We start from the raw sequence: 14,058 nt of genomic DNA, 5'->3' as shown, positions 1-14,058 counted from the left end.
TGGAAAGCTATTGACGTGTACTTTCTGTTGGAATACAGTAAGTCATGATTACATTAACCCATTGAACTCTAGTATTCCCTTACCATTTCACTGCAACGCTTCACTGACCATTTCATTGCAACGCTTCACTGGGAATCTAATGAATGATAGAATATATGTATTGTGGTGTCTGGTTCTTAGGGGTTTCTAAGCTAATTTGAGACAAAAAGGCCTGTAAGGGCTTTTGTTAAAATAGCTTAGAATTACCTAGATTCCTACCACCACAATACATATATTCTCTCGTGAATTAGGAAAACGTTCCAGTGAGATAAAAAAAAAAAAATGGATCGTATCACTCGAAAAATTATCACCAACGGGAACTCCAGCTCCAACTTCTAAAGGTATAACCCGGGGGGGGGGGGGGGGGGGGGAGGTTATGAAGAAGATAGTACGAAGTATGTTAAAAAGCTCATTTAATTATTTGTGAGCAATGGTAGTTGATAAAGCTTGGAATCAGTGAAACCATGTGACCAATGATAAACCTTGGAATAGTCAGTACTAAACCGTGGAATCACTGTGCAAGTACCGCGTGAAATCGGGCGCGTTCCTTCTGTTGTAGAGCCCAGCTCTGATAAGAAGTGATCATAGGCCTTAATCATTATGGCCGGGTCTATTTGGCAAGCCGCTCGCCGAACAGGCATCTTTTTTTGTCATGTTTGGAGAGCCGCTTGCCAAACAGCACTAAAAAGCCTGTTCGGCAAGCCGGGCTTGCCAAACAGGGCAAAAATACTACCCTCTTTGGCGAGCCGGAGAGGTTACAACATGTTGGCCAATCAGAGAGCAGTGACGTCATATTCGAATTTATATGCGCATATTTAACAATGGCCGACTTCCCGCTCTCGATTCAATTTCTGTTACTAAACTCGGGTTTTGGTCAATAATCCATGAAGAAGCACATGTACATGACTGTATGGATTTACAAAAAAAGTCATAAACGTGATTTAACTGATAAGCATGTTAAATGCATTAGTGTGCATTTCTAAGGCGTTTCACTGTAACTCCAGTGTTGCTGACCGTGTTGCCACGAATAATAATGAGCTCCTGGATGGTTGAATATGCATGAGTTCGGCTCTCCATCTAGGGCAGAAAAAAGGCGCTGTTTGGTGAGCCGGGCTTGCCAAATAGTCACTTCCAATCATTATATCACCGAGACCTGCATTTTGACTTGTGTAAGGTTTGATAATCTATATATTATTACTGGAGATGTCTGGAGAGTAATTTGCTCTATCTCCTCTGAAACCACTGAATGAATTGGCCAAGTTGAGGGTTATTTAGGGGTATTTGGACGTCCCGAAGACGATCCGCTATATTTCGAACCCAAATTTTCATCGGAATATGCTGTTTTTCGTGAATTTTGCCCTATGAATATCAGCAAGTGCTGCTACCTATGAGGAAAATATGTAAGCTACTTGACCTGCCAGGCAGCCTCAGAGCTGTTTTCAGCAGTTAGGGCACTCATACCCAGGATTAGACTTGCGCCGTCCGACGCCAACTTGCCGTTCACCCTACAACGAATACAGTTCCCAGTGCGCGTTGCCTACTTGATTACAATCAGCAAGGCCCAATGAAAAACATTCAATAGACTAGGCATATACCTGTCCGCCCCGGTCTTCTCACATGGCCAACTCTATGTCGCCTTCTCCGGTGCTAGGGCATTCAACAACATATACGTCAAAGTCGACAACAACAGCAACCAAGGACTACGATAGGACAAAACCATAACACGGAACGTTGTCTTCAAAGAAATACTGTAGATCAATCTATGACATTTTCCGCACACCATCACATTCTCAGCAAGATACTGGTACGCAAATATTGCAATATTGCCATGTAAGTTAAAAGGGAGTATGGAGAGCGATAGCCAGGCGGACGGATCGGAATCCCGTCTTTGAGGCCTAGTGTACCGACTCAATTCCCGATTCGTCTATTAAAGTGACCTTGATATCGGAAGATTGAAGTCAAGAGTATATATTACTGCTGATGTTCACCTCGGATCTTCTATCGTTCCGAGGGAGAACAAGGACCCGTTAGCGAACCACGACACTTCCACGATTTATACCCTCCCAACTGCCAATCTCGTCCCAGCTGACTTTATTGATAGCAATTTGCCAGTAGTTCCATAATCAACCTTTTTGTGGAGGATGATATCATTATTGAATGCGTTGGAAATGTGTTGTTGTCGTTATAAAATAAACTTATATTCATGACGGGCCGCCATTTGCAAATATATAATTATTGCTCTTCGATGAAAGCAACAGTAAGCTTTTGTGATTGTTTTGTATTCCATATGTTAAAATAAAACGTTTTTATTAGAATAATCATTTGTGTATATATAATGCTCTGATAAAGCTCAGTGGATATGACAAACATGCACACGGGAATCACTAAAAAATGTGTCCGCTTCGAACTGGTTACATCACGAAAATATCTCTACATCCCTCGATGTGTACATGCATATGTACGAAAGCGCTCACAGCGAAGGAATTTATTCACATTTTTCATCTCCAAACCCGGCTAAAACCTTCGGTAATAAACATTCATCTACGTTTCTACGGATAAGTGCCAGCCGGTACTGCACGATATAGTCAACCTTCTCTGTATCAACCTGTATGATCACACCGCTCCGTAGTTCAAATAGGCCCCGTGTGGTGGCGTAGTAAGCGGAGCGCTGATTGGTCTATGTTATGCGTGTGTGGTGGGCGTGTCGTGACGCGCATGCCTATATTTGGGAGATCAGTAATGTACACTGGGGCGAGGTATGACTGGGTTGTTCTAAAAATATAGATTATTGAATCTGATATGCGACTGATTTCTAAACAACCGTCAAATTCCGATCTGATCATGTAAAAATAAGCTCCAAATATTGATTCGTAATCACCTTAGGTTCAAATGGCATTATTTCATGTTTTTATGCATTTTTAGGACTGATTCCAAGGTTTATCACTGGTTCCAAGGTTTTACTGGTTCCAAGCTTTATCACCTACCGTTGGCAATACCTTTTACATTCATTGCAGGAATATTTTTATGGAGACAAAGGTTTGCCCCAAGGTTTTCTTCAAGGTTTTCTCCAATTAAAAAGCAGACAGTAGTTCCAGTGGTTTCAGCAGGGGCAGGGTGTGGAGAGCAAACTCCCGTTGGAACGCCCGAGGGAAAACAAAACATTGAATAAAGCCCCATCTATACTCCTTATGGAATAAAATAACACCACTGTTGGTGAAACAATACCTCACTTGGTAATGTTGGATCATAAAAATGACCCCAGATCATGCTTGCAATGGTTTATATCCATGACTCAGAAGTAGAGCATAATTCTCCTATAAGACAAAAATGACTGACATTCGCCCACTACCTTATGTTTACAAGCCCTATGCTGAATGCTGATGTATTGATCTATCTCCGTTATTTTTAGAGATGGTGGTTTCAATGAACAGAGAGTGGGTATGTGTTGGGAAGGTGGGTGGGTGTATATTATTGTCGGTGATCGGAACAGGGCTTTTAGTGAAATATCTGAAGTAAGGGAGGGGTGTTTTTTGATTTTTTTCTCGATTTATTTTGATATGTGTGTAACCTGGAAATGTTAGCAATATTGGATATCGTTTGTAGTGACTCTGGGGATTGACGTTTTTGCGTGGGAAGTTGATTTTAACCCTTCATTAGTGAGTTTTTTTATAAAATTAGTGTTAAGGAACTTTAGTGGGTTTTTTAGGGTGTAGAGTATATAATTTTAAAACTGGTGTTGATCACGAACATTTGAAATTTTGAATTTGGAGCAGCCGATTTTGCCGTTTTTCACTCGCTAGGGGGGTCGTCGTATCCTGTTTCAAAAACAGTGTCACGTTTCTTAACCGCTGGGGCTATGAACTTGAAACTTTGTAACCACCCCCCAGGTCAGGTGACCTCTGATAATAAATTCCGATCCGATCTGATTCTTGATTTGCCCACTAGGGGGCCAGAAGTGGAAACCTAAAAAGTGTGATATCTGTCTTATGAGAGACTTGTTTTCGATAAAATATTTATGGTAGGTTCTCCTAGTAAGGATACATCACATATCATACGGGTTCTTGATTTGACCTAATTTTCAGAGCCACAGAGGTCAAATGGCGTAAATTGTCCGTTTGAGTGTCACTATGGCACGTTTCTTAACCGATAAAGCTATGAACTTAAAATTAGGTACACATGACTATATACATCATATAACCTTTGACACCGAATTTCGGTCTGATCTGATTCTCGACTTGGCCACCAGGGCGCCAACACTGAAAAAAGGTAAAAAGTGATATATCTCACTTAATAGTGACTTGTTTTCAATTTTATGTTTATGGTAGGTACTCAGAGCAGGGATACATCACATAGCCTACGGGTTTTCGACTTGACCTAATTTTTAAGGTCGAAGATGTCAAATGGCCTAAATTGGCCATTTGAGGGTAACTCGGGCATGTTTCTCAACCGCTGAAGCTATGAACTTGAAATGTTGTACACATTACTCCCTAAATCACACAACCTCTGACATAAAATTTCGGTCTGATCCGATTCTCGACGTGGCCACCAAGGGGGCCAAGACTAAAAAAGGCACAAAGTGTGATATTACACTTATTATTAGTGACTTGTTTCAATGATATTAAGTGACTTGTTTTCGATGATATGTTTATGGTAGATCACGTCCTACCGACTTTGGTTTGACCTAGGCCTATATATACTATATACATGTAGCATGTTTCTTAACCAGGATGAATTCCTAACCACCAAATATCTATACGGTGAGCACAATGGCCCTTGGCCGTTTCATTAAACTCGTTTCCGATGGATTTGAACCCTTCCCTCAAAAGAGCACACAGCTTAAATGAGAGGTTTTGTTATACATTGCGTACATGTCGGCAATTTAGTTCTCTGGTGCTATACCGAAATAACAAGTCGAGGTTCATGACGTAACGGACGGTCACCAGCCCTGCCCTGGCAAAGGAATAAATAAGAATTATATCTTTAGTTCGCAATAATGCATACATAGATCGGTTGGGTAATACACAAAACCACTCGAGTGGGATTTCTGAGGTATCATACTACACCCGAGTGATGGTATTTGGCTTGGACACTAGTATTGGTCTCGAATTGGTTGCCTTTATTCAATTTGACCTCTCCAATCAGGACATCTCTCTATAATGAACAGCAATTGTCCTGCAAAACATGTTTCGAAAGTTAACCAGGCTGTAAATTAAACACAACTAGGTGGCTTTTTCCGATTTAGCAATGGTTTCTCTAACTTTACATCTGATTTATCCGATATTTCTCAGACTTGGTTAAAAACGACAGATTTCCAGAAAACCTGTGAAAAATAATAGCGCTTCCCAAAATAGGTCATTGATGATCAAAGTCAAGAATCATATTGGACCTAAATTCGGTGTAAGAAGTTATCTGACCTGGAGGGTCATGTGTACCAACTTTCAAGGTGATAGCCGTAGCGGTAAAAAAACGTGTCATTGTTACACTCTAACGGGAACTTTTGCCATTTGATCTATTTGACCTTGAAAAGTAGGTCAAATAAAAAGTCTTACGACATGTGTTGTATCCTTGCTAGGAGAACCTTCAAAAAATATGATAGAAATGAATTCGCTTATAAGCAAGATATTGCACTTTCTACCTTTTCAGTTTTGGCCTCTGGTTGCCAAGTCGAGAAGCAGATCAAACCGAATTTCGGCGTTGGAGGTTATCTGACATTGGTGATCATGTTTCAAGTTCATAGCTTAAGTGATTAGGTAACGTTCCATAGTTGTACTCAAACACAAGGAGGATTCCGCGGTGACGTCACATCACGTGATCACATCCCATATTACTGATAGCTATGGCCAATCAGATTCAGTCTACTGACAGCACCAGCACTGAACACATCTCCATGTCCCACTGTCTGGTGCGCTCCTGTACACATAAACACCAATAGACATGAAATATTGCAATACCTAGTATGAATTCTTCTTGTGTAAAATAAAATTTACAGAGCAGATTAACTTCCACGAATAAAAAAGACGTTTGGCGTGGCCAAAGTTTGGAAATAATGTATCCGCTAAAATACACTAGGCAATGCACTACACGATACACGGTAGAGATGCAGTTGAGTTTGTTATTGTTTTGACTTAGAAAGCCGCCCATATCATAAAATATTCATGTATTCATGAAGTATGAACTCATTTCTGTCCCATACAACATTAAGAACAGTCAATTTCTCCTTAAATCATCACCGAAACCGCGATATCCGCAGGAAGATTTCGTTCTAGTGTCCGAAAATGCATTATCTTACAGGGGCGCTAACTCGACAACTAGAGGGGGTTTATGGGGATCTATGCGAGTTTTAGGTTCTACAGGTCTCGAACTTGTAAAATCTGTAACCACACCTCCAAATCCCATTATGATATTGAAGAGATTGCCCCATATTTGGGAGACTGTTTTGAAACCATCACTAATTTTGGAAGATCGGTGCCCGGCTATTTGGTTGTAAAAACCCTTTTTTTCCCCATCAAAACAGCACTTTCCATTATTCAAATGATAACTAATTGTCTGAAGACTTATTTCATAGCAGAAAAGTACTTATAACTCTGATTTGATGCGAAATATCTAACTTTATTTGATGACTTGATATTCCCTGGGCCGTGGATCGAGTTTGTTTACAATCTGCAGTACCATCTAGGAAAAGCCGTAACGTCACCGCGGAATCCTCCTTGACTCAAACAGCCAATTTATCCCAATTGACCTATGTGATATTGAAAAGTAGGTCAAATTTAAAACCCGTAGGGCAGATATGTGATGTATCCTTGCTTGGAGTACCTACCATAAAAACAAGTCATTGATAATAGCTGAATGGTTTAGAAGCAAATTGGGCTAAACCATTTCCTTTATTTTTGAGGTGATAGTTTTTAAAAGTTATTTTTGGTAAATAAAAACCCCAAAGACATTTTCAAAATATCGTTAATCTTTTAAACCTTGGTCATAGAAATACTATGGGTAAGACTTCTCTGTTATGTATAAAGGGCATCCACAGTGCTGCATAGAATGGTCATAACACAAATTCGAAAAAAATGGGATTAGCCCACTCTGCTTCTAAACGCCTTCAATTAATAATATTGATTACTGTTAATATTATTAAAAGCATTTTTATAGCGCTTCACAATATAGTAAAATATGCATGCATTCAATAAGTAAATACAATGTACACAGTATGATAATAAAATAAAGGGAGGTATTGCACTTTTTACTTTTTTCAGTTTTTGCCCCTGGTGGCCAATTCAAGGTTCAAATCGGACCGAAATTCTCTGTCAAAGGTTACCTGGCCTGGGGGTTTCAAGTTCACAGTCCCACTGCTTAAAAAATGTGCCATAGTTTTTGAAATAAGATAAAAATGATGGACGACTGACACCATGGTATTGAATAGACTCCCTACAGTGAGCCAAAAAGGTCCAAATATCACCTTTTTTAGTTCATGTGCCTATTTAAAAAATTCACATGAGCCTATGAATGGTGCTTTATGACCATCATTTTTTTGGCTTAGATGCACGACCAACAAAATATACAATGCCGCATTCAATTACCTTATTTTATCTCTGTGATATTTAGAAACTAGAGACTTGACGGCTTTGTCGCTTCTCTGGTTGTGTGAGTACGGTTGCTAAGGAATCGTTCACAAGTATTACATGCACATACACATGAAGTGTTGGGGGGGGGGGGGGGGGGGGGGGGTTGACGATGCGTATGGAAAGCACACTTGGGCGTGACATTCATTAAATCACCCGACAGGAAGGCAATCCATTTTTTATATCATATCGAAATATTTTTGGTCGGCCGTTTCTAGTATGGTTTCGATCGGTGAAGTCAAGATTTTTGGAATTTTCAGGGAAAACTGCTTTGTGGGGGAAGAACAAAAATTCTTGAACGCGATCAAGAATTAAAAATACTTATTTTTCAAAAGTATACCCGGTATATTCATAGAAATTCCCTCTGCAAACTCGCAAAATAGCAATCTCGGGCTGTAGGTTTTTCCACTCGATGCTTTCATTTACGTCCGCACTGAGACAACAGGCACGAGATCGTCAATGGACGTATATGGCTGGCGCGAGTGGACAAAATTCAGAATTATGCCACGGCATAAATAGGAAAGAGTTGTACACCATAAATCAACCAATCAAAACATCGGATCTCGTGCTTTATGCCGCGGTAGAATTCAGAATTATGCCACGGCATAAATAGGAATTGTGGTGTGGCATAATTCGACCAATCATAAAGTGGCAATCGTTTTATTTATGGTGCGGCATGAATTGCACTTCCGTCCACAATTCCTAATTATGCCGCGGCATAATTCACGAGATCCGATGTTTTGATTGGTTGATTTATGGTGCACCACAATTCCGATTTACTTTCGTCCTCCATAAATGACACTTCCGTCCACAATTCCTATTTATGCTGCGGCATAATTCACGAGATGCGAGGTTTTGATTGGTCGATTTATGGTGCACCACAATTCCGATTTATGCCGTGGCATAATTCTGAATTTTGTCCGATTGTGCCAGCCATAGACGTAATCATCATGTTGGTTGGCAGGTTATGGGGCCGTTGATCCACACTCGTTCTGTTCAACGATGTCAATATTAGACTTATAGTCATGAAATTCAGGCCAAGCTTCATTGGCAGTCTAAATTACCGGCATGTCGAAGGAATGAATGCAGAAACGGCCATGAAGAAAACACAGGCATCAAAGTTCATATTGAGAGCACAGACAGAGTCAACCGCAAATTTTTCCTGTTCTGTGGCGCTCTACATAGATTTGCTGGCTGTCCTGATTTCTAGATGATAGCTTAAACACACCAGCTAATATGTTTATATTGATGAAGCTGTCCTGAATAAGCAGATAAATCAGTGTTTTTGTAGCTCTATGCCAAGTCAATGGCACAATTTGCGCTTTTTTACCATAATTGATTTAGTTGTCGAGATTGTTGCACGGGCTGTGTTGTGTAGCATTTAAACCAGAATAGAAGATGTGATTACGAGCACTTGATAATAAGTGTTCTATAAAGTGACTTAAAATGGAAGAATTGACGGCTACGGTTACCTGTGTGCACCTGTGTGACTGTCCGCTGTGGTAACACCACTAAACATAGTGGACGGTCATGACCGTGTCCACATGTAACCATAGCGGACCGTATGCCAGCTATAACTGCATTTTAGTCACGTTTTGAAACACTTGGAGCCAAGTGCTTGTTATCACATCTTCCTTTTCTGGTGTACAGTCCTACAAGAAAGTAAATGTCCACTGTGTTTAAAAAGCCATCACAGAGATAAAAAAAAATATTTTAAATGCGGTTTTCAGCAGAGTATGAAAAATGTAGTTGATCATATATCTGTGTTGGGTTAGGGTTAGGGTTAGACCCGCATTCTTCAAGTATGAGCTCGAGTTGACCAATGGGACATGCAAATACAGTTAAATCAACCCACAACAGATATCCTATTGTGAACATGACTAAATTCGATGGGTTTCTAAGTGAATACTTTCCTCTTTTGTGAGCCTATCCAAAATTTAAATCCGGTTGAATCATTGCATGTTAGGTTTCTTTGGGAATCAGTTGCAACACACAGCCCTTGAACAACCCTCTGCATATTATTGTAATTGAACCATGACCATATGGGGAGTTCTCAAAGGTCGCCAGCTGTTTCACATAAGCAATTACCTGCAGGGAATAAACTTAATCTTAAAATTAAAGAATTTAGCAGAAATGTTCTAATAAAAGCGAAAAAAACTTTGTTGCATCATAGTTCACCGATACATTGTGAAAAAGAACGAAAAGAAAATATAACAAAAAAGTTAGTTTTTGGACATTACGCGGCAAGAATGTCGGAACAAAATGCCGTAAATGTTGCAATTTACTAATTGATCTTTGGTGCTTGAATGTGATAATGTCGATCCCATGCATTAAATGTGTCTGTCTGATGTGTTTGATACAAGTTTCAATGTGTTTTACATTCAGTGATTTTGCATAACTTTCTGGCAGCCTTAGAGGACCATTGGCATTATTAAGGGCAATATAACCCAGCTGCGGGCTGCCCAGTCACCTCCTATTTTACATAAGTAGTTTCCATCAACAGATTGCACAAAAAAGGGAAAAATTCAAAATCTGACTGAATTATCGCGCTTTTCCGATGTTGACTCCGATTTGACCCGAGTTAGCTCTCCACGCATCGACTCTTTCCACGTGGAACGATGCACTAGTAAGGTCTCATTAGGGACTTTTTTGTATTCATGCACGGCCAACCGTAGTTTCTAAAAGATCATTGATTTCTTGGTCCTCACAGTACGCCAGTGTTGATTTAGCAGTTGTTATGGCAAAGACATGTTTTTTTGGAGTTTCTGAAATCTGGAGCGCTACTCAATAGGCGTCTTACAAGAAACTACGCGATTTACTGTTGTTGCCGACATATATGTACACTGAACTTGGGATGTGCGTCAGCCCCCTGTTGAAATGCCGTCCAGTGCCAGTTGGTGCGTTTTTCGCTGATTTGTGCAAAATTCAACATATCTCAAAAGTTCAATGGTTCACCCCCAATATTTTTTTATTTATGTGTAGCGTAAGCAACTGTCTTTCACGGGAAAATGGTCACTGTAAGAATTATGCAGGAAGAAATGATTGTCCGGTTAAATTGGCAAAACATCCACATGGGATGGTGAACAGAGCTAGGAGAAAATGCGATGCTTATGATTTATTTAAAGAAATACAATGCTCGATTTAACATCCTGCAGAATCAGGGGAATTGGACGTTTCCAGTGATATACGACACAAATGAGTTGTCCTCATGCAATCACTTTGGAAACGCATTTAAAAATAGATGTTACGTCCTGTTAATGGGGCACGTCATCATTGAGTACATTTGGGAAAAACTCCCTAACGAGACCTAAGGCGTTTCCTGGAGCTAGGATCTTATGGCAAGCCGTTCGTCCAATAATTAAGAAAACATAGTTTTATTGAAGAAAACCTGGTTTTCTTCTTAAAAAACATAGTTTTCTTCAAGAAAACCATGTTTTCTTTCACGAAACTAGGTTTTCTTCGAAGAAGCATAGGTTGATTTAAAAAACCAAGTTATCTTGTTAAAAAAACAGGTTTTTTAAAAGAAAACTAGGTTTTCTTAATTATTGGACGAACGGCTTGCCATAGGATCTACCCCTTGACGTCCTGGTGCTGATATCGATTTTTCCGACGTCACGCTGATAGCGCTTGATTAACTGATAAACCAGAAGAATAACAAACATACTGCAATAAAAAGCCGACTATAGACTATTACTTTAATATACCATTTTCTGCTAAAAACCTCATTCAATTATATTATCCAATCTCACAGACAGATATGGTAAATATAAGCGCAATTTGTACCCTTAACCGGGCGTAGGGCTGCACAAACACTGACTTCACTGCTTGTTTAGGACAGCTCCACCAATATTAACCTATTTACAGATGTGTTAGATCTAATAAGAGGACGGCTCGGGCCTTGATAGGGAGCTCTTCGTTAATAGGGCTGGTGAGCGAGAAGACTCGGGTGGGGGGGGGGGGTATATGGTTAGGATGATGCCATCATAGCAGTTGACCGAAGAAGCAGTTGGCTAGCACACAATGTCAATGATGGCGAGTAGTTGGTGGTTGGGAGAGGGGGGATATAGTTAGGATGATGCCATGATGGCAGTTGACCCAATAGACGCTGTCGCAGTATAGAAAATAGGTGGGGAGAATGTGGGAAGGAAACTAAACACAACATGAGATAGGTACTTGTGCCCGGAGATAAGCATAATGATCCCAAGACCCAAGTGTAAGATTTATATTCAAAAATACCTTAGCCGACCCCCCCCCCCCCCCCCCCCCCCCCCCTGTCCTGAATAGTTTGAGGTCTCACTAGCCAGTGGTGATCAGGTGTTAATCTTGAAGTTTTAAGGCATAGAGGTGAAATTTTTCAAATTTGCGTTATACATCAGTCTCATGCATTGTGCTACATCAGTCTATGCATGACTGTATGTCTAGACGACGTTGAAACTTGGTCAGATGACATCTGATCAGAATACAGTGTATTACATTGTATTCTACAAGAGACAAGCTATTCAGAAATGTATAGGTTTGTGTGAGAGTAAGGTACTGCCAAGTCTACAGCCGCTGGAACAGGGGTATGGATGAAATGACGTCGTGTCATTTTTGGAGGGAGGTAGGCCTGGCCTCCGCAGCGGCTAGTGAGACCTGAGGGTAGCACGTGCGTTTGAGTTAGTGCGCATGCGCTTTCTACGGAAAATTGAAATGGCTAGTGTTGTGGACGAGTGGTTTCAGGTTTCACGGTAGGATTTTGTCATGGAAACGGGGAAATAGATATTGAGACCAATGTACTTTCAAGATTATTGCATTATAAATGGGACCAGACCGTCGACATCTTTAATACCACACCCCATGATATTGACGAAATCGTCGTCGAAACGGGCAGCCCCGGACCGATCATGTTGGTACGCATGCGTACTGCGGAAAAGTTAGCAGACTGAAAATCTTTTGCGGAATTTTGCCTTTTCAAAGCACGATTTCTTCGCGGAAAGAGAAAAATAATCTCTGGCAGCGATGCAGATTGTTGTTTAATGCATTTCGATTCGCCCCAGGGTATCGTCACACTTTGATTCGGCCCTGTTTTGACGAAATCTCCAACCGAACAGCGGCTACTCTGCGTAAACATCATCGCGTCCCGCTGAATTGTTTTGGAAAAAGAAAATCTCTCCCCAGGTAAATTGCTGAGCATTGGCGTATACGATTCGCGTGCAAAAATGTCACCTGGGCTCGGAGGTTTTCTGGTTCCGGCCAACCGGGTCAAGTTTTTTTCGTTGACGGTATACACACACTCACTCGACTCTAACCATATAACCCATCTCTCAAGAGCTCCCTATCATCTAGAAATACCTACTAGCAAATTCACGTCAAGTGCGATAAAACAGGAATTAGTTAAGATGGAGGTTTGGTCTTTTTAGGAAATAATCACATGTTGCAAGGTTGCTTTTAGGCAACGTTTCCCACCACGAGAGCCTCCATCAGCCGAAACCATCTGTCGGTGGGCGAATGTTAAAAAATATCGAGAGCATGGTATCAGCCTCAACCGCAACAGGGGGAATTCTTGCAGGAGGCGCACTGGGCGATCATAGGAGAACAAATTGAAGCAACCAAAAACCATGTTTTCATTTCCTTTGGGGACATTTAAAAACAAAGTGTTCACAACTCCTCCCCGGGATCTTGACGATTTGCAGGGCCGTATTCGACAAGAAGTTGGTGATTTGCGCAATGACCCGGATATGGTCAGACGAGCTGTCCAGGACATGTGTTGGGCGGGGGTCCTGATCGAGTGGGATGATTGAGTAAACGACTTCCGTCGGACTCGTTATGAGGGGCTATCCTGAAGATACGATCCAGTGAGTCCTGGTGAAGTTTGATGGTTGGGGTGACTAGACAATTGAGAGATCGCAGTGAGAAGGCCCGAGATCGTCCCGTGTGTGTGTGGTCTGAACTGAGTAACTGAGTAAAGTCAACAGCCGAATATACGCGACAACAGTTTATTCGAAATACTTGTTCCGCATTACAACCGAGAGAGAAAGGTAAAAGTTGTGCGTTGTAGGTTGCAGTTGTACGTAAGGAAAGGAAGAACCAAGTGAAGTATCACGTTTGAAAAGTAGAACAGAAGAAGAAACCTTGGTGCAGTTGGACGTTGCTTAAATACTTCGAGATATTGATTAACATATCGGATGATATTGATTAATATTTTGCGAGGAACCTGATATAAGAAACGCCGAGAAATATGGATTTGATAATCAACATTTTGCTAGAGATTAATATTGGCCCGTCATTGACCGTTGATGGCCAAGAAAACGGATGATATATATTGATTTATACTTCGCCAGGAATCTTATTTTAGAAACGCCGAGAAGTATGAATTTATTATTGATTGTTGGTAGACAAATAATATGGTATATTGATTTCATTA

The 14,058-nt window shown here is 40.7% G+C and overlaps 1 protein-coding gene across 2 annotated transcripts in view; it reads right to left on the bottom strand.

Moving 5' to 3' along the window:
* LOC135502517 (hemicentin-2-like) overlaps nucleotides 1–14,058 on the bottom strand; it is an 82,205-nt gene that overhangs the window by 65,835 nt on the left and 2,312 nt on the right. The gene's annotated exons all lie outside the window — the stretch shown is intronic.

This window comes from Lineus longissimus, chromosome 18 (genome assembly GCF_910592395.1).
Source record: "Lineus longissimus chromosome 18, tnLinLong1.2, whole genome shotgun sequence".
Taxonomy (NCBI): Eukaryota; Metazoa; Nemertea; class Pilidiophora; order Heteronemertea; family Lineidae; genus Lineus; species Lineus longissimus.
The sequence above is the reverse complement of the archived record's forward strand: the minus strand, read 5'-3'. Positions and strand labels throughout refer to the sequence as shown.